General features: G+C 39.6%; 1 protein-coding gene and 1 long non-coding RNA gene across 6 annotated transcripts in view; one reads left to right on the top strand and one right to left on the bottom strand.

Moving 5' to 3' along the window:
* PDZRN3 (PDZ domain containing ring finger 3) overlaps nucleotides 1–27,315 on the bottom strand; it is a 204,537-nt gene that overhangs the window by 87,123 nt on the left and 90,099 nt on the right. The gene's annotated exons all lie outside the window — the stretch shown is intronic.
* The window catches only part of LOC120368761, a 193,780-nt gene that overhangs the window by 161,186 nt on the left and 5,279 nt on the right, over nucleotides 1–27,315 (top strand). Inside the window, exon 5 of one of the 5 annotated variants that reach the window (XR_005582771.1) lies at nucleotides 13,181–14,543. The exons of 2 other annotated variants lie outside the window; for them this stretch is intronic. This is a non-coding gene — a long non-coding RNA (uncharacterized LOC120368761). Of the gene's footprint in view, nucleotides 1–2,375; nucleotides 3,462–11,957; nucleotides 12,085–13,180; nucleotides 14,544–27,315 lie in introns of those variants that run through there. 2 more of the 5 variants (XR_005582774.1, XR_005582773.1) reach the window with 2 other exon arrangements.

Raw genomic sequence — 27,315 nt, 5'->3', positions numbered from 1 at the left:
CTGCTTTGAGTGCAGGGGTCTGGACTAGAAGACCTCTTGAGGTCTCTTCCAGTCCTACAATTTTATGATTCTATCATGGTCCCTTCTGACCTTAAAGTCTATGAGTCTGTGGTTTAAATATGTGCTGCTTCCTGAGACCTGTAAGCCTCCAAAGGCCACATATGCTAGTTGTTGAGTAAGGGAGCCTGTCCCAGGAAGATGGCCCTCTGAGTAAGGCCAGAATGCATCAGAGAAGAGGGAAAAGCCACACAGCAGAGAATCATCTATGTATTTGGGGGAGAGGTGATGATATTGGAAAAAAACAGTAAACAACAGTTTAAAACTGCCAATTGAAGTGCATTATCTACATAAAATCTGAAGATGATGCAAGAAGTAAATTATAACCAGTAAGAATCTTTAACTTCTCCATCACGCTCAGGGCCAACGGCTTATTAAACTGAATTGGCTCTTGGAAATAATCATGCAGGAAAGCCTATTTTGGCACTGTAAACAAAATCAAACTATTTAATTTTACCATGGCATCCAGCAAAATTACCAATAAATAAAACAATTGGCAAGGCTTTAATGTCCAGAAGAACATACGACAGAGTAACAAACTAAATAATACAATTGCTGCCATGTTATGAGGTGGGTAATAGACACAGTGGGCCCAATTTTCTGAACTTCATAATAATCTGAAAAGCCCAACGGAGCGCTTGCTTTTTGCTTGTTTATTTTGCTTCCTTAACAAGGTCTCATGATTAATTTAAACTGTATAATTCAAGAACAGTTAGCTCATTGTTTGGGTTAGCTTACTAGAGTTTTTAGATATACAAATATGGCAAGGTGTATTGGAAACACCTGTGTAAATGGTGAAGCAGCCATTGCATTTACCTTTGTCCCCTTTACTGACTTATCACTTAGAATCTGATCTTGCAAACCCTTACTCATGATCGGAAGTGGGTGTGCCAGAAGAGGCGAAACAGGCAAGGAATACCACACACCTCACTGCTGTGTGCGAGGGCCTAGCAGAATTGTGGTCCTTGAGCACCAGGGAATGCCGAGATAGCCTGGCCAAACATCCATTGCTACACTCTTTCGGAGCAGTCCTGAGTCTGCGGATGGAGGGTGGGGGACAAGAAACATGGGCAATGTTTAGTCCTTCATCCGCAGGAGCAGGACTGCTCAGAAGGGTGTAGCAATGGGTGTGCTTCCCTTCCATGTGAGAGAGCTCCTGGGAGCAGGCTGTACCTTATGTACTGGTGTAGCAATGGACACTCTCTCCCTTTGCCCCAAGGAACTCTGGGAGACATTCTACTTGCCTGAGACAGAACAGTGTGCTCTGCATTGCCCTAACAATGGCCTGTGCCTAATGCTTATGAAAGAGCCCCCACTAAGGACTATTTATATAAGGGTGGGAAGGATCAGGTCCTCATATTATCATCAGCTACTCTACAGTTCACCAGCACTGAATGCCAAATGGAGGGTAAATCTGACAATCATCAGGCATATTGTAGTGGAAACAAAGATCCAGCAAAAGGCTAGTTCCAATCTGGGTGTGTCTAAGCATACAAATAAATCCACTGTCAACCGTTTAGAGGGGCATCTCCCATGCCATGAACTGTCGCTATGTTCATGAATGTCTGTGCCCACCATTCATCTAGGATTGAATCTGTGCTCTGAACAGCAGAGTACTTACTTTTTTTTTTTTTTTTTTTACAAAATGACTGATGAACAGGCCCCTTTAATGGACAAAAGTGTTAAACAGATGGAAAGTACAGGTGGGATCTACACTCATTATGAATGAAGCCAGCATATGCATTTCAACACCTCACCTCCAAGCTTGTAAGCAACTACTTGGTGGTGAACAAGACTGAATGTTTTCAAGCAGGGATCAGATTGGAGGCAGGGGAAATAGATTTGGCTGAAAAATAGGAAAATTCTTAATGAAAATCTTAATAAAAATGTCAAACATGGATTTTCTTTTTAGTAGTTTTTTAAAAGGGGGTTGGGAGAAGGGTGATTGGGTGGGTACGGAAGGTATTATTCTCTAAATCTCCATCTATCACAAGGCTTTACTCATGCATGATGCAAAATGATAGGCCACCCACAGTAGATTGTGTAGATCTTCATAATACGATAGGCATTTTTTCTTGTACTCCTTGAGAGCAATGAAATAGTTAACAATGCTGACATTTAAATTACCACCGTCCTTCAGAGTCAATATCCAATTCCAATGCCAATTCACATTCCTCTCAGAGCTATTTCACATTGTCTTCTCTTCGCCAACACTTCATCAGCTGCCCTTCAATTCAGGTATTGAAGATTTTCTTTGTAACCAGAAAGGCAAGAGGCTGAACATTGTCTTTTTTGTTTAATGTTTTTATTTCATACAGGAAAAAAAACACCTTAAAGTGAAATACGAAAAACAAGAAGCAACATACAATATAAAGCCATATTTGTCATATCAAAAGCAGCCACAGGAAAAAAAGGAAAAATGACATGTAAGAACGTGGCATGAGAGATAGAAGAAATACCATACAGAGCCTAGAGCCTTATGTTGAAATTCTGGTCTCACTGTAGTCAATGGCAGTTTTATTACTATCTTAAAAACAAAAGCTTAGATTCTGGAGCACAGGATGGCAGCTACCCCAGAAAAACACCAGCTTGCTGAGCCATGAGATGCTGACTCAATCCAAAACCTGTTCTGAGCCTGGGGGCTGAGTATTATTTTTGGCATAATTTTGCACCCTCTGTTATTTCATTAGCCACAATGTTATACAGGGATTTGTATATGACCCAAGTGAGAGAAATCTGCAAATAAACACTATGGTGGCAGTGTGTGTGGGGATCTATGACAGTGGGGAATTGCCAGGAAAATGCCAATAGCAGTGAAAGCAAGTGTTGTGGAAGGGAAAAGCACAGAGAAAAGTCTTGTAGCCTTTTTGTGAAAGGAACAGTGATGAGAGACAGGGGGAAATGAGTTATGATCAGCTGAAACAAGGTCAGCTGGCTGAGATATGCAGAGAAAGGCAGCTCAAAGCTGAGGAGCTGACAGAGGCATGGATAGTTGACCTGCTGTATTCTGAGGACCAGAAAAGGAATGGTGGTCTAGTATTGAAGGGAACATCCAGCCCACTGGTAGAGAAGTCCAGCAGGTGGGGGAAATCTTGGAGACACCTTCCTAAAAGGAAGCAGGGAAGAGGCTGACAGAGAGACTGTGTTCCATCCAGATGGATTGCACAACTGCATCAAGTATTGTGGACAGATCAACAGCCAGAGCAAGAGAATTTGCAGCTGGAGAGGACAGACTATGTCTGGAAACCCAGCTGCTTACAGACCAGGAGCAAGAGACAGCAGACTGGGAGAAGCAGCCCCAGCATGAGAAGACAGCGGGACAAGAATCATCATCATCAGCTCGATATGGAGAGACTGCGCCAGCAAAATCCTAGTGTGCTAGGTGGAGCCAGACCCCAAGTACCTTTCCCAGTAGGTGGCATAGACGCCAAATTATTTCCATGCTTTAGGGAAAGGAACGTGTTTCTAAATGCTTTTAAAATGGGGCATGAATTGATCCAGGTGGGACAGGAGGACATGGTAAGGTACCTGGCTCCACTACTGTCAAGGACAAAGGCCCCAGGCATTTTCACTCACATGGAGAGAGTGGACTATAAAGATTATGGGCTATTACCCAAATCAGGGGTTACATAATAAAATGGGGAACTGGTTGGGGAGTTATCACTGTTGATCAGGTCTATGAATTAATAGATTTAGAACAATTCTACAAACTCTGTCACCCCAACCTAAGATAATTTTTTAATTGACAAAGAGCCTACAGATGTAACCCTACCTGGGAAACTGGCAGACCATTATGTGAATAGTTGGCCCAGGTTTGATTGATCTCATTCCATCCCTAGTAGGTTTTCTAAGGACAGGGATTGGACCCAAGCCAAGACCCAAACCACCTCCGAGAAGCCTCAGGATGAGTGGGAGGAAAGGAGTAGTCCATCTGGGTCATTTTGCAGACTGAGGCCCAGCTCAGTGCTCGAAAGGCCATCTGTACCCCAACCTGACCGAGTTACCTGGGTAACTGAATCTCCGGAGGGAGGGAATCAAACAGCCCGTCCGCAGATGACATATAATGTTCATACTGAGCCATCACACCCCAAACCACTGCCTATCTGTTATGGTGCACATCCATTGGACCCCCCCATGGAAGCACAAGGTGACAGTTCATGAGAGGATATTCTTTGGCTGGAGAGATGTTGGGATTACTAACACCATGTCATGAAATGCTCAAATGCTCCCAGAGCATGAAATCTGGGTTAAAGTTCCCAGTGTAAAAGCCTTCACTCTACCTATAGCACAGACCCACTGTGGTGTATCACTACATGCAGCAGTGAAAAGCTCTGGCTGGGGAGGTATTTGGACACTACAGTACTAAAAATAGCAGTGTAGATGGAGGAAATGCTGATCAGGTGCTTAGAGAGCCATGTGGGGTACATATCCTGAGGTTCTGTCATATCTTTCCTCACCTGAGCAGAGCCTCACTCTTTTAACTACTACTTATACCATGCTAGGGGGCATGCAGTGCAGGTATTCTACATGCCATTGTAAGTGTTGACATAAATTAACCTATGGCTGTTTTTCTCCATCTAGTGCCTTTACATACATCCAATTATAGGCTATTATTTTATTCCTTTGCATATTGTGCCAGATAGAAGCATCTGTTTAGGTGCAAATACCTTTTTATTGCACCAAATGATTGAGGTTCTCCAAAATCTGACAGGGTGAAATTCACTTGTGTGTAAAAGGCTAGCACTGGGCCTATGCATCACTTTCAATTTCTATTTTAAAGGTATAAGTGGGATTTAAACAGCGCATAGGCTATTCACTGAGAGTACACAGTTATTCTCTTTGCCAGGTATGGGATTAATGTGCAGACATAGATTTATCAATCTTATTGTCCTCACTAATATGCCTCCAAGCTGATATTATTAGGAAAGGAATCAAGCATCCAGAATTCACCTGGATGTGTGGTTATCTGTTGTTGGCCAGTATGTTACACGGAGTTAACCACAGAGCAGCTGTCAACATTTAAATGGCCAAATCACTCAATGCCCAGATGTGGTGAAGCATTGGTGAGATATGTCTATACCAGTCTCCCCATGAGTGTTTCAGTGCTATAAAATAACTGTTGATGAGGAAAAACAGAAATCCTTTATTCAATCCGGGTGATACTGACTGCAGTGAACTGTGACAAGCACACGGGAGGCAGAAGGGTCCATCTGATTAGGAGTCCACCAAAAAATGAGACATGTTAAGAAAAGCTACTAACTGCATTTTACTTAGTCTTCTCTACAGCAGTCTCCAAAGAATACAGTTCAATCACCCTTGTCATTTCTTGATATGAAATGGGGCCAGGAAGGTGAATGACTGTCATCTTTTGCATTCCCATGGGATGGTCCGCAACTTGGAAAGTCTATTAAAAATACTACCAATGACCTCATTAACCAACACCCCCACTTCCCAAAGATCTACAAGCACTTGCAATAAGGCACTGCAGCCTGTTAGATTGGCACCATTTCCCTCTCTACAGCTGGATCACAGTTTTCTTCCTTCATTTTTTGTACTTATCAAATGGTGAGACTTCTAACTACATCTCTCAATAAAAAATCTGGGATTTATGTATGGTTGCACTGGTTTATGATGTGAGTTATACAATTTCTCAGAAAAAATATACCTTATTTGAGAAAAAATAGGCAATGTCTTTTGTACTGGCCATGACACCTGACACCAAAGCGGGAGGAAGCACAAATGTTGTGGAACTAAGTATTTGCCCTAAATATAGCCATGTTCAACGCAACCTTGAATGTATCCATTTGAAACATATTAACCTTGAAAATAGTTATTGGATCCCTGTGGCCAGCTCTGTCCCCTTTCCACTGCTCTTGGGTGATGTCAAGCCAGCACAACTGGCTCTAGGTTACCCACTCCTTCTGCATGCCAACCCAGGTATAGGGCTGTTGTGAGGTGGCCAATGGCATGGTTAGAAGAAAGAGGTCAAAGCGATGGTACTCCAGCCACTGTAATCTGGCCCAGCCTTTAGGCTGAGAGAATGGGCCTGGAAAGGTGACTTCTTCCCACAGCTGACCTTCAGTTTGGCAGCATGTGGGGATCTGGTCTGTATTCTTTATGCAGTTTTACATAAAGGACCAGGGCCAGATCCTGCTCCAATCGAAATTAATAGCAAAACTGCCATTGATTTCGGTAGAAGTAAGGTCAGACCCAAAGAAACCAGGAAAAGAAGAGAAAACAATAGGAATGAAGGAGTTTTTGTCTAGCTATTACTCATCATGGCTGCTGAACTGCAAAGCAATAACCACAGCTTCATTCCCAATCTACGTCTGAGGTTTAGAAATTGCTGCAGTTACAGAACCGCAGAGATTTACCCCATTCCAACTCCACCATCACCACCATTACAACAACTGCAAGTTTTAATCATAGAAAGAATGTCACCTTCATATTAAAATGATCTAAACCAGTTTTTAGGGCATGTGAGTCAGCAAAGTCTTTAGAGGGTAAAAATGCAGCCGCGGTAGTATTCATTGTTTCATGCAGAATGAAGAGAGAAAGTAATTCACTGTCCTTTTGTATTGGGAATAGAATAATGTATGTGATTTTCCAGTTTGAAAGGTATTTTGTAATCCTATTTAATGTTGAGTTAAACATTTCATTGTTTGCCATGACTAATCCATGGATTTGAAGGGGAAATTCCACTTTAAGGTGTAATGGAGCTTCTTTGCTCCTTCTCTTTTGAATTAGTACTAAATAACACCATTCTGAAAATAAATTTGCTCAGATATTTTCCAGCATGTGCTCTAACATACTTATCATAAATACAGTGAAATAGTGGGTGCTTTGGATAACAAATGCAAAATCTGTTTAATAAAACCAGTGCAATCTTCACTTAGAGAAACCTTCTAATTAAATGAATAAAATTATTTTGAAAAGATGTTCAATGAAGGGTGCAGAATAGGATTATTCTACTCCATCAAGCATCCTTTTGATGTTTAATGAATCTGCAACACCAGGTAAATTATGGTTTTGTGTTCACTGCACACTTTTAAATGAGATTATAAAGAAAAATCTGCAATAAAATGAGTGAGCCAGATATATTTATATAGAGGAGACACAACCTCTACGCTGATCATTTGGAAATGTGATTAGCCAATTAGTTAACTATATAAAGAACATTTCAACAAGTGTAACACTATTAAAAGCAGACTGCCTATTGGTATTTTTTGGAATCACAGTGCTTATGCACTGATTAGTGGGGCCTTCATGTTAAAAATGTTAAGGTATTTATTAATGAGCAGTAAAAATGACTAAATATTAGCAATGTAATACAGTCCCAAGAATCTGGATAGTTCAGTGAATGTGCACTGTAATGTGCACTGGCACAATACCTAAATGTGTCAGTTTAAGAGTTCAATTTTCTCTCAGTCTGTACATGTAATTGTATGTAACAGATACCACAGACATGGAGGTGATACCAATGCAAAAGTGCTCAGTCTCTGACTCTGCTTCCAAGGAAGTCAATGGTCAAACTCCTGTTGACTTCAATCGACGCCCAAATAGGCTAACACTAAGTGCTTTTGAAATTCCCACCTGTAATAAATTGTGATGCCATGTGATTCATTTACCTTTGTAAGCCTCACCTGCCCACTCCTCACTCATCCGACTTCCATGAGACCACTATCAACATTCCAAACTTCTAAGCTGCTTCTTTCAACCTTGCAAAGATCAGTTTTATCCTCTTTCCCCTAGGCTCATGGCCCAGGATGGGGGCAACAGTCAGACTTCGAACAGTAACATCCATTCCAAACATAACAATATCAGATCTTAAATTCTGTTATCTCTTGTGAACCTGCAGAGCTAGAAATGGGTCCTTTCTACCAACAGGAAAGGGAGAAATCTCTTAATTGCATTTCATGTTGTTTTTCATATGTATCATGCAGCGTCTGTCTTATAAATGATGGGCCAGATGGTGCCCTCTTATGTCAAAAGTCAAGGGAGGGCCCAAAGTGAGTTGGAAACTCTATGAACTTGAAGCTGTCGTAAGCGCATGTTGCATCATTCCCTGTGGTGGCTGGGGTTGGGTGGCTGAAAGGAAGGGTGTGCCCTCCAACTCTGCAGATGTCCTTGGATTGAAATTGCCCTTTTCTCACTCCAATTGCCCTGTTCTGTTCATTCCCTCTGAAGCATCTGGCACTAACTACTGTCAGAAGACAGGATATTGGACTAGCTGGACCACTGGCCTGATCCCGTAGGGCTGTTCTTATGATTCATTGGGAAATTGGGGTTAGAGGGAGAAGGCCATGATGCTTCTTAGGCTCAAGAATTTGGTAGTTTTCACAAGTTTTCTGCTATTTTTTAACCCCTCCATGAATAAAATCAGAAGATCTGTGTTAACAGCTGTACAGGGGTGAAAGTGAGCCGGTACGGGCCGGTACTCCGTATCGGTAAGAACCGACACTGGCCCATACCCAGCCCACATTAAAGCGCTGCCGTCCCTGCCCCTTTTGCCTCCCCTGTCGGGGGCCCTGCCGGTAGGGTCCGTACTGGCAAGGCCGCCGACGGGGGAGGGGGAAGGGACAGCAACGCTAAAGCGCTGCCGCAGCAGTGCTTTAAGGACGGTCCTTTGCTGCGGCAGCACTTTAAGGACCCTGCAGCGCTTTAACGTCCCTGCCCCTTTTGCCCCGCCCCCCAACCATTGACAGGCTGGGGTGGGGAAGGGAGCAGCTGCCCTGGGGCCGGCGATTTAAAAGGACCCGGGGCTCCGGACGGGAGCCCCAGGAGGCGCGGGCCAAGGGCTGGCTGGGGGATGCTGACCCCCAGCCCTGCCCCTTCCACCTGAGACCCTCAGCTCCGCCCTCCGCCCCCCCGTACTGGTAAGTGTCGTCAGTTACTTTCACCCCTGCAGCTGTAAAATGTTCATGGTGAGCTCTGTAAGTTAAATGTCATTTGTATTAAAATATCTATAGTTTTGATATGTTATATTACTGAGAAACTTAACAATCCTAAAAATGAACAGTCAAGAAGATAGAGTCATGTATACCATGGGTGTACTTTATGGGATAAAACTTTAGTTTCAGGGAAAAGGTTGACATGTTTTTTCTCACCAAAACAGTAGAAATATCAAGATTACAAAGATGGGAAGCTTATGGGTGGCTGTACTTTTCTAAAAGAACAATTTTATTCTCTAATGTACCTTCAGACCATTCTGCAGCCCACCCTGTTGACTCTGCACCAAAAGGAAAACCTTGATAGCACACGATTCTATACTGTGTTAACATAAATGAATATGTCAAACTCATGATTGTATTTCCCTGTTCAATGTAGTGCAGTCCAGTGGGAGATGTGTAGAAGTAAACTTACAAATACTTTCATTGATATAAAAACAGCGACTTTAAAAAGAATCCTAAATGTAAGGTTGATCTAAAGTCAATGGGTGTCTTGCCATTGGCTTGTCCGGGCTCTGGCTCAGGTACTAAGGCCTGTGAAGTCACTAGGTCTTAAGCACATGCCTAAGTGCTTTGTTGAATAGGGGGAGACTTAAGCTCTTTGCTTAATGAGGGCGTTAGTACTGTATTTATACACTGAGCTTCATTTGCATGTAATTGTCTCATCACAGGACAATCAAATTATTCATTCTGAATTGCATAGCCTTGAACAGTTAAAGAAAATGCAGATAATCTTAGCAATAGGAATATCCGAGTGCTTTTCTACAAATACTTTATATTGCATTGTTAATACTGTTTAGAGAAAATACAGGCTGCCTTATAATACTCTTCACACCATTTAATAGAATTCTTCAGAGAAAGATTTAGTGGTAGGACAAATCTCCTTGCTTGGTAAACACTTTTAAGATTTAGAGGCCAGTCTCATCTGGTATATGCCAGTGAAACACCACTGAAGTCAGTGAAGCTATGACCAATGACACCAGATGAAGATCTGACTCTAGATCTCTATTTTCTAAGCTTAAGGGGAGTCAGAAGATTGTGGCCAGACTACTTTCTTGCTCCAGGAAGAAGATATATAATACCCCAGAGTATGTCACCATCACTGACTTTTTATGTGCCTCCAAATTCAATCCAAAAATTCCTTCTTGGTTTTTAAAGCTCTATAGAGTTTTTGCTTGATATATTTAGAATCTCTCTGAGATTATAGTTAGTTACTTTTTCATCCACTTTGTCTGATCATCCAGTCTTGGCCGCCTCTCTTCCTCCTTCCTAACATTCATTTACAGCTGATAGTTGTTCTTATGTTTTCGCTGACCCATCCATTCTTGGTTGAACTCTCTTCTCCCCTCTTTTCCCTGTGAGCTGAATTACTTCTTCTATTTAAAACTTCCCTTCTTTCCACTATGCCTTAGCTTTTGGCCTTCTCTGTCTCACTCTCTCTCTCTCTCTCTCCCCCTGTGAGTTTATCTAGACTACAACATGATTTATTTTTTACGATAATACTAACTGCAATAGTACCTCGTGTTTATTTACCCCAGTGGTTATCAAGCTTTCCAAACCAATGTACCCCTTTCAGGAGTCTGATGTGTCTTATGTACCCCAAGTTTCACCTCCCTTAAAAACTACTTGCTTACAGAATCAGACATAAAAATATAAAAGTGTCAAAGCACAATATTACTGAAAAATTGCTTCTTTTCTCATTTTTACTATATTATTACAAAATACCATATTATTATAAAATAAATCAATGTATAGTAATAGAACAATACAATGTCTGTATTAAATTGTAATTTGTATTGATTTTGCTAGTGCTTTTTATGTAGCCTGTTCTAAAACTAGGCAAATATCTAGATTAACTGATGTACCCCCTGAAGACATCTGCATACCTCCAGGGACATGTGTACCCCTGATTGAGAACCACTGTATTACAGAACTAAACTGCACTGTATCTCTTACATGCTAGAGTTGATCTACTCCATGGTATCATTTACTCAAAGGTTGATGGTACTCTAGCACCATCTAGTGAAACACTGTATTCACAGTGGACACATCTTACAATAGTTCAAGGAAGACATTTATTCCGGTGTTGTTAAATTGAACAATATTAATTTCTAAAAGCCATAACACTGAATGTGTAATATATCACCTTTCAGTGATGCTGGTGCTCTCTGTGTGTCTGTGTAAACTTCATTGGTGATTAGAAAAAAATGGCATTGTCCCATGTAAAAGCACACATAATAAACGTATTGATTAGTTTTATGATGTGCTACAGCTCTTTCTCTAGAATGATGTTTGGTTTCCTACGGTGTTCTAACTGTACATGACTTCACATTCCACTGCAAATAAAAAGCCTAGTTCTTAAACTCTTTGTTAAGTCCATTTCAAGTAGAAACAAAGGAGCCTTAGTTATTTTAACCATTTTGTACACTAACCTACAACTTGTATAATCAGTCTCAACAAGCTGTTTACATTACTTGCTATGCTTATAAGATGATGTGTAAGGGCCTATTATTTACCTGAAATAGTTTTTTAAGGTCATAAATCCTGCACAAGTTCTCATTTATAACAGATGGTTAAAACAGCTGGAAATGCAGAGCAGGATTCCTTGGCTTTAGATTGGTAATTTCACATTTTTTAAAGCTCGAGAAAGTATGATGCATTACTACTAGATTCTAAAAGGCTGTTGAAACATCTTTCAGTTTAAACTAATTACTAGTCCTGAATACACTTTCTTTACTCTGTGAGTGACATTGCTATCCATTAGTCTGTTTCAGTGAGAAATGTAAAATATGTCCACCTGTTCGTATATGATTACAGAATTTGTAGGACAAAATGGGTAAAGCTTTAAATGATCCACTGCTCTTAAACACAAGCACTATGCATAGATTTAAAAAAAAACTGGAAGTTGTTTTAAGATCCTACTTCTCTATCCTGTTTTTCTTTTTACTACAGCTACAGTGAATCTTCACACTTCTTAAGGATACAGCTTTCATGATCAGAAAGGAAAAACTTGTCTATAAGCTTTTATTAATATCTATTTCCATCTCATGATTCTGATCCAGAGCCCCTTAAAATAAATGAGAATCCTTTCACTGACCTCAGTAGGCTTTGGATCAGGCCTGAAAGCACAGGCTTTCTCCATGGAGTAAGAATTTTCCTGTGGATGACATTTTGGAATTGGTGGTGCAGTTGAAGTTTCAGTTTCCATGAATTACAACACATGATAATATACACATGATACACACTGGAAATCTGATTTCAGTTATTCCTATGGCTGCTTTATTTAGTTTAAGGAAATTGGTGTTAAACTATTGGATATATATATGTGTTCACATTGTTACTACCTTAGCCTGTCGGGAGTACCATGCTACCTATAGTACCTCATTTTTGCCATTAATGTAAAATGTTATGAGGTTAAACACACCTAGGAAATAGGATTGGCGAGCAAGTGCTGTGTGACAGATGAGCTCGAATAAAACTAATCGTGATTTAATTAGTTGATAATGGATCATTAATTATAAAACTAGTGAAATGAAACACATTGTATTAGGAACACATAATGGAACTATTGAGGAAGAATAGATTTGTTTTTACTAAGTACTCGTCTGGTAGGAAAACCACCTGTGCAAATAGCTGGCTCAAGTCAGATGGCAAGCAGATATTTTTATTGCGCAAGAAAGGTTTCCGTTTCCATGACAATGCACCTAGTTCAAAACAGAAAAATGTACTTTTTTCTGCAACAAACATTTAATTCACCACAACAGGTTTAACAGTCAAGTTTATAATGTGTCTAAAATATATTTATTAGCCAGCAATTATTTAATACAATGGCTTCTTCCCAGTACTTACTGTGAGTGGCTAGGGATTCAACTAGAAGTGCATGAGATCTATCCTAAGACTCCTGACATTTTATACAAATGTTGTAATGCAGTTTGGCTCATAGTAACCTACTGTGAACTCTAGGGAAAACCAAGCAAATATTTTAAAAATTACATAAAAGTTTTATTTAATTGAATTCAAGCATTTATAAAATGATATTAAATTAGGTCATATGGTTAGGTTATACAGTATTTAACATTCTGACTAGTAATTATATATACATATAATTTAATATTTAATGACATTATTTAGAAAACTGGTTTCTTGATCTGAAGGCCAATAACCTTTATTTATAGGGCCTTTTCTCAGACTGAGGATGGAAAGTACAAATGTGTTATTCATTAAGTCCTGTGCTGTTACATGATCAGACGACCAAATCACCACTTCACCCGTAGGGCACATAATCCAAAAAGGACGGGAGTCAGCGAAAAGAGAAAAATATGTGTTCTCATTTCCAGGGTTCCAAATCAAGGAAACAATTGGTAAATCTTTGAAATAATGAGGGTTTTATTCAAGAGAGCTGCCTGAAAGCAGCTCTGAACTTGAGCTGAAACCATTTGCCTGAGATTTAATGGAATTACATCTTACAGTACTCAGCCAAAGAACAGCAACTCCTGCTTTCCCTCCTCCATATGATACCTGAAGGCTTACTATGAGTTGGATCCAAAGTCCACCGCATTTTCATTGACTTGACAGGCCTATTGTTCCCTGCACTCTAGGGGCAACAAGTTTTGATGCTGACTGAAATAGTTCTGAGCTGGACAACACCTTACAAATTGCCAGTTTACATTCATTTTTGTTTTTGAGGGAATCCCCTGGGACTCCTTTATTTGTTATCACCCAGCACACACTTACTTCAAAGACTCAGTGGCACCGCAAGCTTTCTTCTTGGCTAAGAATGCTGAACAAAAGGCAAATGGGACAATTACAAAATAGAACCCATAGCTGAAGCACATGTTAAAGCTGGATAAACCATTTTTGAGGGCAGCTTTCTGGTCACGGGGTGCTACAGGAGTAGCCAGATGGATCAGAACGTTTCTCACTTTTTCTGCAACTCTGCTCCCACACTGGAAATTCACTGGGTGGGAGAAAGAGGAGGGGCCTCTTGTCTCTCTAACAAACAACCTTCTACAAGAATCATGTGTTTTTCTTTGATATCATTGATCCACAACTAGTGCTTAAAAAGATGTCCTAGTCCCGAAGGAATTTATACTGGGATTTCTAGCTTTGGTAGTTTGAGAGATATCAGAGCTTAAAAATCACATCATTCTTAATGTTATCTTGATTCCCCCCGCCCCCACCGACACACACTTAAATTCCAACGTGGTTCAACAAACAAATAAAATAGAGATAAGTGCCACAGTTATAGCACTGATTTTGAGCTCTTGAGTTTTTCAACACAGTAGCTGCTATGAAGCTAGTTTGACTTCAGAGGGACTTCTTGCTTGAGTAAGATGAACAGATCTGCCCTGTGATCTGCATCTCCTGAGCTGAGCCTAATGATGTTACTATAGAGAGGGTTCTTTGCAACAACAGTGAGCTGGAGAGAGGGGAAAGTTAGACCTTGTAGTAGTCTATTAATCTAGGAGCTCTGGGGATATCTGCTGTGACTCTTTTAGCAGTAAGGGGTTGCTAGATGGCATTTCAGCAAAGAAATGAGGGACTGAATTTATGGAAACGACAGTGAAATAAAATGACCTTCCATTCAATTTTTCTAAGATAAATCCTTATGTTACCAATGAATATGTGCAACTGTATCAATGTATTTTAATAAATAAAAGGATTTTAAAGAATCCCTGAAGATACATTGACTCTTGTCAACTGCTTTTACTTTGTTTTTTTCCCCCCAGGAAGGTAGAAAAGCCTCTTCCTTCTCCTCTTTCAGTAAGAACGAGTTACTTTTCATTTCAGTTTAACAGTTTGCAGAGAATACAAAACAACTCAAGTTAGTTAAATCCAAAGCAGGCTGTGAAGAGTCACAAAACTTGGTGACTCAGCAACAAAATGGCAGATGAAATTCAGTGTTGATAAATGCAAAGTGATTCACATCAGAAACCATAATCCCAACTATGCATAATGATAAGGTTTAAATTAGCTGTTACTACTCAAGAAAGAGATTTTGGAGTCACTGTGGAGAATTCTCTGAAAACATCTGCTCAACGTATAGTGGCAGTCAGAAAAGCTAACAATGTTAGGAACCATTAGGAAAGGGATAGATAATAAGACAGAAAATATCATAATTCCATCATATAAATCCATCATATGCTTATATCTTGAACACTGCCTGCAGTTTTGGTCACCTCATCTCCAAAAAGATAAATTAGAATTGGAAAAAGTACAGAGATGGGCAACAAAAATGCTTAGGAGTATGAGGAGAGATTAAAAACACTGGGACTGTTAATCTGGGAAAAGCGGGTATATATATGATAGACATCTATAAAATCATGAATGAGGTGGAACAAGTGAATAAGGAAGTGTTATTTACCTCTCATAGCACAAGAACCAGGCGTCAACCAATGGAATTAATAGGTAGCAGGTTCAAAACAAACACAAGGATGTACTTCTGTACACAACACACCGTCAACCTGGGTACTGTTTCAGAAAGTGCTGTGAGTTAGAGCAGCCCCAATGCTGTTCTAACTTTTGACTGCTGGAATAAACCCATATTTTTGGAGCACAAGGTATTTCAACCATGTCCCTTCCTATCCTCAGAGTGCCCTCCTGTTTCCCCTGGCACCAGGGGGGAGGGAAAGGGAGTGCTGGGAGCAGGCAGCATAGAAGTAGCTATGCCCTATCTCCCCTAACTAAACCTGCTATTTATCTAGCTATCCATCCTTCCACCCACTGCAGAAAGTATTAACTGTTCTATGTCACCACTTGCTTCCTCTCACTGATGGGAGGGTGGGGAGAAGAGAGGACTGGAACTCCTTGACTTCTGCAATGCTTATTTTATTTTTGATTAACATCATTATTCTATATCTCAATTGCTATATAATCCATAATAGGGTGCCATATGTGCCAATAAGGGCTTGAAGGATTGTGCCCCCAGTTTGTAAGATTTTACTTGCCATATTATCATTCCCTTTATTTCATTTTTGTGTTGGTTTTTTCTGAATCTAAAATAAAATAAAGAATAGAAGTGTAATTTACAAAGCTGGCAATTTGTTTGACCAAGGAAACAAATTATCATTATGACCATTTGATGAAGGTGTTAATTGGGATCCTTCCCATGATGGCGCTGGAGCTGCTGAAAATGATGGCACTTGTTGATTCTGATGTCCACAGAGATGGTGATTTTTCATGGATAGCCTTCAAGACTATCTTAAGGTTTGGCTAAAATCACAGAGCAGGGATCACTGGGACATTAGGCAGGGATTAGAAATTAGGCACATGAAGAATATACTTTTGTCTTGGATCAACTATTTCCTCATTTGGTTTGTGACTAGAGCACGCTTAAACTGTCAAAGCAAGGGACTTGAGTTGATAATCTGCCCTCTGAGGTTAATGGAACTAATGCATTTCTAGGTGGCTCTGAAGCAGAATGCTTCTCAGTGACACAACTTTCTACTGATGGCCATCCGTGACTTTATTAGAACCTTTTGTCCGCTATTGTTGAAACAGCGGTCTCTAAAATTACTCTCTCCACTGGCCGTGCTGTCACAGTCACAATGGTATACAGATAACCAGTAATGAATGACGGAAGAGAGAAGGCTCATTTGTGCTAATGGCAGAGGTCTTCAGGTGAATTTCACTGACTGAGACATACAGAATTTTGGAAATCCTAGGTTGTGTCTGTGTGGGAACTAAAGAAAGTCCTTCCACTAATGCACCCACAAAAACTCATAAAGCAAAATTATCCCAAGTGGGACAAAGCCTAATAAACCCTGCCTGGCTTCACTTGGTTAAGTGTCCTTGTTGTGATGGATTTTCCTGCTGTTTTGCAGAGAGAAACACTTGAATCTGGACTGATATGTCTTGCTTTTTGAGGAAGTGTCAACTCTGCTATATAGATTCATTATTTAGGGATATTGTAAGATCTTTTGCTGCTCCTGGATGGTCAGGCAGCAGCTGTGGTCAATAGTCAAATGTGTCCTTTCTTAGCATGGAGACTCTGCTGTGGTTAATCATGCCTCAAAACGAGGCTATTGTGAAGTTCCTCCAATCGACTACTGTTTGAGACCATCTCAGTGCTGAAATTAATACCGTCTGTGGCTGCAGGTTTATTAAGTGGTCCATCATTTAGACAGTACATACAAATGTACTTTACACTGGTTTCCTCTAAACTTTCAGTGGCGTTTAAGAATTTCAACCTACAAAGCCCTAAATGGTTTGAGACATGGAGACATAATTTATCCCCACCTCTGTTGTGATCACCAGGGACTCCTGAGCTGGGAGACCTCTGGTTTAAAACAGAGGAGGTTGATGTCAGTTGTGGAACTTGCTTCCCAGCGAAGCTCATCTCTCCTTTCAGGCATTTGGGAAGAGGGTGGGTTGAGAAAGAGGTGGTTCAATGTGTGTGGGGGGGGTTGATATTAATTATTATTATATTATTATTATGTATTTATAATTTTTTCTGGACTTCCTTTTTGCATGGTATATTTTAATTATTAATACACCTAGAATTAAGGGCAGAGTGCTTAAAAGGGGGTGGCTATATCCCATAAACAGTGCAATATGCCAGCTAGAGGGAAGGGGCAGCAAATGAAGATTCATTATACTATCCATTATCTGCTGTAGAATTCCCAGGGATGTCAATGTCACATGTAAACACTGTACAGAAATTCTTGCTTTCCATTGCTCTTCTAATCATTTAGACCAGAATTTTCAGGGAGGCTCGGCACCCACAATCACCCATCAGATTTTCAAAAGAGCTGAGCTCGTTGGGGTCATAAGTGTCGCAATGGGAGGTTACCGGTGCTGAGCACTCTTGAAAATCTGCCTCCAACTGTGAGTGCCGAGCACTTTAAAATCTGGATCTGAGTGAGACACTCTGAAGACTGTGAACTTTATTGAGTCCATCTGTGATAACCAGAAATAAACAAAACCCTAACTTCCTCTCTAAGTGAACTGTTAGAAGTACATAGTTTTTCACCATGTCACGTATTTGCAACCCTAAAGTAAAACTTTCCAGCTGGGGACCATGTCATGGCAGTGTAAGTCACAAAGTAGGCCACAGCACATTTTTGTAGTCTGAAAAAAATGGGTGTGATTTATTCTAGAGTCAAAGCTCTGTAATATCAATTTTCAGATGTAAATCAGATTTTACGGGTGTTTATAATTCTGAATACAGAAATAGCTAATCAAAATCTGATAGACGTTAACTATAATGGTGCATCTCTGTTATGAATAAGAGCTAGGTTGTGATTTTACAGTTCTCTCTCAGTTTGGGATGACATGTAGCTGCACTGTCCCAGAAGCAGATCAGAAAATGAATAGTAACTAAGACTCTGTCTAGGTAGGGAAAGGGGATGTGTTTCAATTAGGTTAGCTTAAGTCTATTGAAAAGCCCTGTTAAGATGCAGACTAATATGTCTGAAGCTGTGTGAACTGGCCGTGTTTTGTAGCATAAGCTAAAAAAGTCTAGTTTGCATCTTCACATGACTTTTTAGGCATGTTAAGGAATCATGGTTGAGCTACCGTGACTGGAAACCCCAACCCTTTTCGCTCATCAAGACAGGCCCTGACAGTCTCATTTCTTCTCCTGCTCCCTGCCTGCTCTGGTGGGGAGGAGTAAATCACTTCATCCCTTATCACCGAGCAGCGTGCTTTCCCATATGTGTCTGGCTGGCTAGTATGGGAGGGGTAGGGAGAGACAGGGCTCCTCCCACTTTCTGCCCCTCGCTACCTTTATGCAATTGTTTGTAGGGGGAAGTATCAGAGGAACAACCCCTGCGCTCCCCTCCATGGCTGGAGTTGCAAACTTACTCTCCTGCGTGATTGTGTAAGAGCTGTGGCAACCTAGTCTGAAGAGTAACAAAAAGTTACTATTCTTCAGTGATGATCCAAATACATGTATGTAAAGCTAGCATTTAACTGTATTCACTTTAAGTCAAATCACTAAGAAGTTGTGCTTGTCCTTTAGATGGGGGGAGGGATAGCTCTGGTTTGAGCACTGGCCTGCTAAACCCAGGATTGTGAGTTCAGTCCTTGAGGGGGCCACTTAGGGATCTGGGACAAAATCAGTACTTGGTCCTGCTAGTGAAGGCAGGGGGCTGGACTCAATGACCTTTCAGGGTCCCTTCCAGTTCTATGAGATAGGTATATTGCCATATATTTTTTATATATTAATTCTGGCTCTATTTATAATCACAATGTATAACCATCCAGGTATATGCTTAATACTTCTATTTCACAGAAAGCAGAGGTGTTAACAATACAGCAGCTTTCTGAACCAGAAATTAAACCTTTGACTTGCAACTGTTTGAAAACATTACTTGTGTGTTTTTGGGGAGGGTTAGCACACTTCTTTAGAAAACCATAGCAAAGATCTGGAAGAAGAAATTAATATAACAGTTCATAGCCCATATGATACATGCCTTTCTCAAGCACATCTTATGCATTAAATAAGGCATGTCTGCATTCAGTGACTGTAACCATTTGTATTTTGAGGCATTAGACATCAAGTAAAATATTTTGTTGCTGCATATTAAAGCTATAAAAGCATTGCTTAGTAAACCTATCATAAGCTAATAGCCATTCCAAACTTCGACAGGAAACACCTGGACTTCTGTGGTAAAACATCTCTGTGAGTGTACTGTACGTTTTGGAACAGATCATTTTGAATTGTTAATAAATATTCATCTTGTTACAGTAAAACACTCTCTGACCAGTTCTATAAACATTGGTGCAGCAGAACTAAATACATGCAATGCTAGTCAGATTTTCCCTAAAATTCATACTGAATTTTTCACAAGTACACTCGAAATTTAAAAACTGTGGAAGGTATTTGATGGTTCCATAGGATATATCGATTAAATATTTCAGAAGCTGTTACATTTATTCCTTAGAGCGCATGCTCTTCTCTCTGATTTTATGTTTCATTCTTCACTGAAACACTAACTAAAATAAAGACAAGTTTTCTCATTTTTGCTTTGTTTTTCTGAGAAGAAATTCTACTTTGGCAAACCAGTACTTATGAATTCCACTGCCTGGTGGCCTTGATTTGAAAAGAAAACCTAGATGTGCCACTAATTAAGTTAAGCAGAAAGTGCAAATCCCCAAACCCTTGTTATATGAGTAGATCTAATATACACATCTATTCCTATTGAATTTTGTGAGACTGCCTATGTGAATAAGGGTTGCCGGATTGGGCCATAAATTAGCACCTGATTTCAATTAATCAAAGCAACTCTATTCTGAATTGAGGGTGAAAATCCAACTTTAACTTTTTGTGCCTGAGTACAGTATTATAATCTCATGAGGCAACGAGGTTGGATAGTAAAAGACTGTATGCAAAGCTGGGAAAGAAGTTATACTTTAACAGAGGAAATTAAACAGTTTTGCCTTAAAAACAGCTAAAGGGCCAAGGCATTATTATGAACCTGCCACTTACAACAATATTTAAAATAGTATTTGAAGGTAAAGATGCTTGTTTTCTCAAATTACCTGGATACTTCGTTCCTGATTCAGGGGAGCTGCCCTACTCAGAAAAGAACTTGAACGCATGCTTAAGTTCCATTAGCATGTGCTTAAAGTTAGAGTATTCTTGAATGCTTTCCTGAACTGAGGTCATGAACTGGAAAGTACTGACGTTCACAAACAAACCAGTAAACAGACTTTAATAGTACAGAGACCGCATATTCCCCTGTGAGTGCCTCTGGTTGCGGGAGACATGATCCACTAGAGCAGGGGTCGGCAACCTTTCAGAAGGGGTGTGCCGAGTCTTCATTTATTCACTCTAATTTAAGGTTTCGCGTGCCAGTAACACATTTTAACATTTTTAGAAGACCTCTTTCTATAAGTCTATAATATATAACTAAACTATTGTTGTATGTAAAGTAAATATGTTTTTTTTTAAATGTTTAAGACGCTTCATTTAAAATTAAATTAAAATGCAGAGCCTCCCGGACTGGTGGCCAGGACCCGGGCAGTGTGAGTGCCACTGAAAATCAGCTCGCGTGCCGCCTTCGGCACCCGTGCCATAGGTTGCCTACCCCTGCATTAGAGAGAGAGAGAGAGAGTAAGCAGGTTAACATGGGGGCGTCAGAACTAAGGTAAAAGTCAGTGTACAGAACTGCACTATTTATTGGCAGTGCCTTTTCAGCAGCCCCACCATTTGAGGCTTGCATAAGCAAATTTGCAAAAACTCTGTAAAATTCTGTGGTCTTTTTCTTTTGAAAATTAGACTGTTTCTGAGTGAAATGAAATTATGTCTGGCCCCTTTGTAGGGAGCGGGGGGAGGAGGCCCATGAAGGCCTGGGGTTTTGTCTACACACACAAGTTGTCTCTCTTAAATATACTGGTATAATTAATGCAATACAATCCTCCTAGTGTGGATGCAGTTATAAAAATGTTTATATTGGCACAGCTTATTCCGGTACAGGAAGACACCTTTATGTTAGTATAATGTGCACATTATGGGTTGGTACAAGTGTATGGGTTAAAAAAAAATCACAACCCTAACTGAAAAAAAAGATATTCTGTACAAAATCTGTGTATAGACCTCACCCTCGCTGTTGGCCAGTATCATATAGCAACACTAACTTGATTGTTTTAATGACAGTTAAGTTTGACAATGGTGGGAGATGTAGTTGAGAGTATGTTGTGAATTATAAAATGTTGTGGTTAAAGGTAATGATAAACACATCTGTATGCATCCTGCAACATATGCTTACAACTAAAGTTAATCTTTAACACACGATTTTGATCAGGTTTAAGGAGCTGTTTCTAATGTTCCACTTGCTTAACTAGCACCCTTGGAAGCAAACTTGCTAATATTTACAAGGACATAGCAGGATCCATGGTTTAATTTAAATAAAAGTATTCACTGAATTTCTGTTAAAATCTTTTGTGGAGAAAAATGTAATTTTTTTCAGAGCATTATAATACTCGGGAAAATAAGATATAAAAACTCTAAGGAAAAAAGCTGCTTTTGATTGAGCAGAAAACTGAAAAGGTAAAGTCTGCCATGCATATGTCACCAGTTTTCAAAGTCACTTCCATTTCTGATAACTTTAAAACGACTGAATCAGTTTCCTTCAGAATTGGCTTGTTTCTTAGATCTTAAGCCCAATGACAAAAGCCACATCTGAACAAAATTTCTTTTACAGTTGTATTAATGCACCCAGAACTCAAAAATGGCAGAGCAAATTTTGCTGAAACTTTCCCCGAAATCAACCGGGGAAAAAAGCCACCTGACTTTGAAAAGAGATCAGGCATGAAAAATTCCTGGCCAAGAGGAAATTGTTTGAGAAAGTTATAAGCAACTGAAAAACAGTGGATTCTAGTCTACACTTTTGCACCATTCTCATCACCACCATGGTATATAAGTACCCTGAAATTTCAAACACTTTGTTATAAATATTTTAAGTTTCTTTCTCTGAACACTGGGAATGGAGGAGGTGGTGTATTAGTCAAAATTACTCATCCAATTGGAAAGGGAGAGATAAAAATCTAGGTATTGTGTATACTGAGCTGCAGAATTAATTGCTCCTATAGTCAAAATATCCAGTAACATAATACTCTAAATAACTGAATCCATACTTATAATACATATGACACCTACTTTGAAAATCTTCTTTGAATCATCTTCATATTTCAGAACAACAACAACATATGTGGTGTTGGATTTTTTTTTTTCAGTTACACTTTCCTGGTACTTTGTAAAGTATCATCATCCACCTCCAGTGCCTGGAACAGCCTCTCAGTCAGCTCCCTCACTCATCTCCTTCATACAATTTCTTAAACCCTATGTGATCCAGGATAAGGGCCAATAATAGTGATTAGCTGCCACTGTAACTGTATTGTATATACCAGCATGTACTCCACTGTTGCAGGATCAGGCTTTTTACGCAATATGCAAATAATCATATATAATCACTAAGAGCCAAATTCTATAAGCGGCTTCAATCCAATACCTACCCAGTTTTGTGTCTGCAAAAGCCCCCCTGTGTGCACATATCAGGTAGTCAGAGGGTTAACTCCCCACTTTATGTTTGCAGTTTTGCACTCACAACTTCTGCAGACATATTTAGCAGCTGTTTTTGAAAATGTGACACTAAGGAATGAAAATGTGACACTAAGGAATGAAAATGTATTGATAGGCTGGGAATATATCTGTCAGGGTTAGTACAGTCTAGTGCCAGAGATATTATTGGTTCTTGATTTATATCCCATTTCAGGGAATATTGCTATGAACCTGTAATACCTCTAAAACTAGAATGAGTTTATCAGTGTGTGTCTCACCAAAATACACCTGAATAATCAGGTAATCCAATATTCAAATACCACAGGAAAAAAAATATGGGTTAGGTACCCACAACACTCAAGGAAATACTCATTATCCAGAAGAAGTGCTTATGGAATAAATTCCTGGTGCTTCCTAAATATGGTCTAATCAGCACTACTATAGCCAGCTTAGCAGAATAACAAAAAACACCCTCACAAAACACACAGAAACATGAAAGGGATGTCACAGGACATGAAAGGAGACAAGTGAGAGGTGGGAAAGCTGCTTAACTGGACAAGAATCTACTCTCCCATACCATCTGAAGTGAAGCAATAGGCATGTTATGTGGTCTGCACATAGACCAATAGCGTATCTGACACTAAGATTGTATTTGCTAACTGAGCATTCAGTATCCTGCCTTTTCTTTTTTTGCTGGATGATCATCCACAGGTGCAAAGTGGGTGGGGGTGGAGGAAGATTAGTTCATCTTCTCTGGAGAGATTTAGTCATCCCCATGGTCTTTTTGGTCAGCTCTATCCTCTAATGGGTGGGGTGGAGGCTGATGTAAACGAGAGTTCCCCCAGTCTTGGCAAGACAATTATTATTACAACTAATGTTGGGAGCTTTCATTTTGTGTCTACTGTGTAACTATGCCATCAAGAGCACTGAAATAACTTCATAGCACTACAGAAGTCCAAGCAGAGAACACCATTTTTCCTCCCAGAGCTGGTTATGGTGGACTTCTCCGTGTTGAACACTAACAAGCCTTACTTGATACCTTGAGTCCTTTCATTTTAGAATGTAATCTACCTGAGATGCAGGGCTAGATTGAGTTTTCCTTTGATAATCCTGTTTCACTCTGCAGTGTTTTGAGAAAAGGCTCAAGCTATCAAAAAGCTCGCCTTTCTCATGAATGACCTGTTTGTGTGGCTGCTTTTGCCACTGGCCCTGCTAATGTGAACGCTCTCATTGTTACTGTTTAACTACAGTCAATCAGTTAAAGACTAACTGTGATGTGCTAGGAATATATTTTATTTCATGTGATGGGACTGACCTAGAGTAATGTACTGGGTAGACAGAGGAAATGGAGGACAATGATTTGGTATCTAATGTTTTATGGAAAACAGCATTATCCAAGTGATTTAGGTGTGCATGGAGTAAGGAGCATGCTGTCAATAGTATCCTTTAAACAAGGATCAAGAGATGCTGCTAACATGTCTTTCCTTACAAATATTCTACTTACAAAGGGTCTCAGAATGGCTTAGAAATCAGGTTTCCTGTACACGTAACTGCAACAGTATTTGTATCATTAAAGATTTAACTCCTATTTTTTCTAGCTAAATAGTCATACACAAGGCTATGCAAGGCGGCACACATCAGTTACAATGACTTCTAAGTGACCAGTTCAAAAAGGCAAAGCATGCTAACTGAACTGGAAATTACATCTTAATGGGCGGATGTCAGGACAAGTGTCTGTCCAAGGAGCTTTCAAAAATATTAAAAAACAGCATTTCATTTTCCCAGAAGCCTCTCAACCATATACCCATCATGTGGATTGCCAGTGGGTTGAAACATCCTGCTTACAGATGATGTTTTGTCAAAGTTTTCTCCCTGAGGCCAAGTCAGGACGTATTGTCAGAAGCAGGTCACTGATTTTCCAACCTACTTAATACTTCTCCTTCCACTAGCAGTGACTGAGCCCCTTACTTCATATTTCTTTCTTATTCAGAGTGAGTGTGTTTACATGGGAAAGTTTGTCTACATGAGAAATATGTATAAGTATAACTTAAGGTGTGAATTTAAACCAATGTAGTTAAACTTGCAAAAAAAAAAGGCTGCATGGACACACTTATTTCAGTATAAGAGCTTCAGTTTCACTTAAGTCAATTAGGAAGCGGCTTAATTACACTGAAGTAAGTCTCTTTTATACTGAAATAAGTGTCCACACAGTCTTTTGCACTGATTTAAACTACACTGGTTTAAAAGCAGATTAAAGTTAAACCAGAGCAACACCCTCATGTAGACAAGCCCTCAGATTCTCTAACATGTTGAGCTTTTACAATTTCCTATAAGTGGTCTAACATTCCACTGTAGTCTATAAAGAGATGAAGGGCTAATTCTAATTTCAGGCACAATTATGGAAGTAAGATCGTAACTGGGTCTAGTATAATTATGAGATAAAGAGGCAAGTTGTTGATGCAAAATTTAAAAGAACATTAATTTATCTTCTTTAGTTTTAATACTCTATATTATTAAATAGAGTAAAAAGCCTGCAATTGCAATGGCATGAGTCATTATATTGTGCTGGATGCAGCTACACTTTCCTTTTTAGCAAAGAACATCAAAATTTGGTACTGAAGTCTTTTTTTAAAAAGTTGTGTATGTATGCAACAGCAATTCAGGGACAATCACAGTAAGATCTAAGCCTTGTTCTGATTAACAAATTAGCCAGTTCCAAACAGATCAAGTAACAGTTAGGAAAGCCAATGACCCTTGAAAGCAGGCTTAAACCTCCATTGGGCCACTTATTACAGACCACTTGCTCTGGATGCAAACAATGTCAGGTGTGCCTTTAGAGCAGAAAATCTCTTTATTAAAAAATGAAAGAGCCCTTGGTCTTCACAAGTTGCTTTGATGTAAGATCAGTTATTCCGAATAAGAGGGATTTTCAAGGACGAGACCCACCAAGTTGGATTCTGTATTTATAAGTGGTCACTTTCACTGGCACACTCTAATTTAATTAATTCAGATTTATGAAGAAAAGTGCTCTGTTAGTGGCATTCTTAACTGAGAATGCAAAATGAAAAGCATTCATATTCAGCTGAGTTTAAACTTTTGGAAAGGGGCCAATATTTCATAAGGTCAAACAGAGCAGAAAAATAAAGGTGGATATGATGCTGGTTAATGCTGAATAATTGAATTGCCATAATGAGTGAGCGCCCTTTTGTAAATGTGTATACTGCAGTATGGGCCTGAACTGATGCCCGCTGGAGCTCTTTCATTGACTTTCCTGGGCATTGGATGAGGCAATTTCTAAATAACAGTTGCCTCAAATAATAGCTGGAAGGTTTTTCTTCTTCTTTGGTTTGTTCAACATGTTCCCTTTCAGCAAAACCTTCCAAATGCCAAAGAGTTCACCGTCCATTCAATATATATACTGCATGTTCAACATCTACAACTGCTGTAACAGAGAAATGGGTCCTCCGCTGATGTAAACCAGCATAGCTCCACCAGATCAGGATCTGGCTCAATGTGTTTTCTTGCTCAAAGTCAAGGGTCTGCTAAATACATTCAAGTGTACATAAAGTTAATGGGTCATCACAATCTGACAAGACATCATCTAAAAACACAAACAAACATCTGAAAAATAGTTTAAAGGCATTCATGAGAGGATTACCTTTTTCATGTGCTGAGAGACTAATACAGGATACTGAATGTACAGGTGTTATAGGATTTTTTCATTACATTTCACATCCATTATGGATTCAAAACTCAATTCTTCTTCTAAGGCTTTGCTATCAGTCATGGTGCTATACCATATGCACTTCCAGCTCAAACATGCAACTTAGGTTTGTTTCCATGAGAATGCAAGGTCAGGCCCTTCACTAACACTTTTGCAGGTGAGTAACTTGAACAGTTACAATGCAGTTAAAATGTGTATCAATACAGACTGAAACTTCAAACCTGGAGCACCCTTCTGCAATACAGTTTCCAATAACTAAAGAGAAACTTTCTCAGTAAATATTATTGCTAATGAAGCAGCAAAATTTGATTAATTCTCCAACCTTTACATATTAAAGCTTATCCAAAGTTAATTCCAATAACCTACAGGCTATGGAACAGACCTACACTCTTTACTCAAACAACACTCCCAAGGAGGTTAATGAATTTATTTAAGACGGGACCTGAGACACAAAGTAGTAGGACATATTTTCAGTGACTACAGACTCCTAGTTGCCATTAGAAATGGATTCCGAAATTTGATTTAGTCCTACTTTGGTAGAAGCAGATGAAGACATCTAGTGAATCTGGTTTGATTTCTCT

The sequence above is a fragment of the Mauremys reevesii genome, linkage group 7 (genome assembly GCF_016161935.1).
Source record: "Mauremys reevesii isolate NIE-2019 linkage group 7, ASM1616193v1, whole genome shotgun sequence".
Taxonomy (NCBI): Eukaryota; Metazoa; Chordata; order Testudines; family Geoemydidae; genus Mauremys; species Mauremys reevesii.
Note: the sequence above shows the minus strand (reverse complement) of the source record. Positions and strands in the feature narration are given on the sequence as shown.